The 3,296-nt window shown below is 37.2% G+C and overlaps 1 non-coding gene across 1 annotated transcript; it reads left to right on the forward strand.

Moving 5' to 3' along the window:
• Window positions 1–2,629: 2,629 nt before the first annotated feature.
• Window positions 2,630–2,736, forward strand: LOC116133964. The gene has a single exon (XR_004128628.1). It is a non-coding gene; the product is annotated as a small nucleolar RNA R71 (small nucleolar RNA).
• Window positions 2,737–3,296: the final 560 nt, after the last annotated feature.

Raw genomic sequence — 3,296 nt, forward strand, 5'->3', positions numbered from 1 at the left:
TGAACACTTCGAGAAACCTTCCACCATATCACTAAATATGGATATCATGCATCGTTAGGAGGTGGCTGGTGCATTACACAACACAAAGGGCATCCCCCTATACAAAAATGTACCATATGGACAAGTGAGCATCGTCTTTTCTTAGTCTTCAAGAGCAATGGGAATCTAGTTATACCCTCAATAGCCATTTAGGAACTAGTAATAGGCATGTCCCTCTAGTCTTTCTAACATCTGATCAATGAATGGTAGCAAAAAATGATCTTTCCTTGTTGCTTCATTCAATTTCCTATAATCAATACACACCCTCCAGCCCATGACTGTCCTAGTCAAGATCAATTCATTGCTCTCATATTTCATTACTATGATGTTGCCTTTCTTTGGAACCACTTGTACAAGACTCACCCAAGGACTAGCTAAAATAGGATAGATGATTCCAGCATCTAAGAGCTTTACCATCTCTTTCCTTACCACTTCCTTCATAGAAGGGTTCAATTGTTCTTGTGGTTACACTCTTAGCTTGAAATCATCTTCCATAAGGATCTTGTTCATACAAAGAGACAGAGAAATACCCTTTATATCTGAAATGGTCTATCCAATTACAGACTTGTGCTCTCTTAACACTCGAATCAATTTCTCTTCCTTTAATTTACTTAAGTTCGTATTGATTATCATTGGAAAATAATTAGATTTGTCAAGATATACATACTTGAGATGAGGCGGTAAGGGCTTCAATTCAAGCTTGGGAGGTTCTTCCAACTTTGCCTTGTCCTTGTCCTTACTCGTGTCCAAGTCTTCAAATTATGGATCCTAGATGGTATTATTAGTTGAAGTGCTTCCAAATACCTAGCACACTCATTCTTCTTTGGCTCATCTTCCTTGGTAGTTTTGGAATAGGAAATGCATGCTTCAAGAGGTAGTCGAGGATTAATCTCTTCAAATGTGTCTTTTACTACTTTGTCAACCATATCAACCTCGAAACATAACTTTACTTCTGATGGAAATTTCATGGCCTCAAACACATTAAAAGTTACCATTTCATCTTGGACCCTCAAAATCAATTTTTCTTCCTGTACATTAATTAATGTTCTTCCCATAGCAAGGAATGGGCTTCCCAAAATGAGTGGTATCTCTTTGTCTTCCTCCATATCCAATACAACAAAATCTGTAGGAAAAATGAATTTATCCACTTTGACTAGTACATCTTCAATAATACCCCATGGATGTTTGATCGATCGATCTGCAAGCTGCAAGGAAACCATTGTAGGCTTCACTTCACCAATCCCCAATTTCCTAAAAACAGAAGTATTAGATTTATGCTAGCACCTAAGTCACACAAAACTCTATCAAATGTAACATCTCCTATAACACAAGGGATAGTGAAACTCCTCAGATCTTCGAGCTTTGGTGGTAACTTCTTCTACAGAATGGTGTTGCATTCCTTTGTGAGCATAACTATTTCTTCCTCTTCCAGCTTCCTCTTGTTTGAAAGAATTTCCTTTAGGAACTTAGCATAAATCGACATCTGCTGCAATACATCTGCAAAAGGAATGTTAGTATGTAGTTTTTTGAAAACATTAAGAAATTTAATAAACTGCGTATCTTGATTTTGCTTCCTTAATCTCTAAAGGAAAAGAATTGGAAGAATGTGGTGTGCCAACTTTGGTGTTATTTCAGGAAATGACAATTTTTCCTTTCTTGTCTTCAGCATCTTCTCCATCTTTGGATCTTTTTTTCTTGGTCTTGTTGGCTTCTCTTCAACAATGATCTCTTAATCAACTTCTTCCTCAAATTCTTCCTTCTTTTCTGGCGAGTTCTCACCATTCCTTTTTGGTTCAACTTCATCGAAGACTGTTCCACTTCTTAAAGTTATGACATTTGCTTGTTCACGTGGATTTGTCACTGTGTTACTTGGTAAAGAACCTTGAGCTCTCTCATTCAATTTTTCCAAAATTTGACCCAATCGCACCTCCAAGTTTCGAATAGAAGCTCCTTGATTTTTTAAATTTGACCACATCTTATTCATAAAACCTATGGTTTCTTGCATAAATTTCTTGAACATATCCTCCAATTTTGACACTTTTTGTTCAACCGGTTGAAAATTCACCCCTGGTTGACAGTTTGGCACTGTCCTTTGATTTAATTGATTGTTTTGATTGCTCTAGAACAAGTTTGGGTGATTTCTCCAACAAGGATTGTAGGTGTTGGAGAATGGATTGTTTTGTTGTCTTTGATTCCCAGCTAAATAGTTGACTTGCTCTAATGATAAGGAGGATGAAGGAAAGGTGTTCCCCACTTGGTAGTCAATGCTTACATGGTTACTTGCACAAAAATCACATGTTACTTGAGGTGTTTGAATAGAATTAACATGCATACCTCCTATTTGTTTCTGAAGTGCTGCAAGTTGGGCTAAAATGGCTGTGTAAGCATCAACTTCACGAATACCCATGGACTTCTTTGACATCATTCTCTCATCCGATCTTTGGTAGTTGTTACTTGCTAAAACTTCAAGTAACTCTTGAGCTTCCACCGGTGTCTTGTTTTGTAAAACTCCCCCAGCTGTTGCATCTACCATTGTTCGACATTTGGTAGCAAACCCAAATAGAACGTTTGGACTTGCGTCCAAATAGGCAAACAATGGTGTGGACACTTCCTCAACATTTCCTTGTATCTCTCCCATGCTTCATATAATGATTCATGGCCACCTTGTACAAATGAGGTGATATCATTTCTCATCTTTGTCAAAAAGGCTGGTGGATAATACTTGTAGAAGAACTTCTGTGATATATCATTCCATTTTGTGATGGTTCCAGTGGGCAATGACATTATCCATCCTTTTGCCTTATCTCTCAGCGAGAATGGAAATAGTCGTAACCTAATAGCATCATCTGTCACCCTGTTATGCTTGAATGTGTCACAGATTTTCAAGAAGTTGGCTATGTGTAGATTAGGACCATCTTTTGGATCTCCACCAAATTGTATAGATTATTGAATCATTTGGATTATAGTTGGCTTTATCTCAAAGTTATTTGCCTCAACAGGTGGTCTCGTTATGCTCGGACAACAACCGTCAACTTGTGGAAGTGAGAACTCCCTCAAGGTTCTATTTCTAGCCATCTCACTGAGTCTCGCTTCTCTTTCTCTTCTCTCTTTGATGAGTCTTCTTTCTATTTTTTCAATTTCTAGATCAATTGGAACCACAGGATGTTTTCTTGCTTTTTTCATAAACTATAAAGGAAAGAAAAAGAGCATGAGATCACAAGCAAATAAAATTAAACTAAAATAATTAAAAATGAAAA

This window comes from Pistacia vera, unplaced genomic scaffold (genome assembly GCF_008641045.1).
Source record: "Pistacia vera cultivar Batoury unplaced genomic scaffold, PisVer_v2 Contig277, whole genome shotgun sequence".
NCBI classification, from domain to species: Eukaryota; Viridiplantae; Streptophyta; class Magnoliopsida; order Sapindales; family Anacardiaceae; genus Pistacia; species Pistacia vera.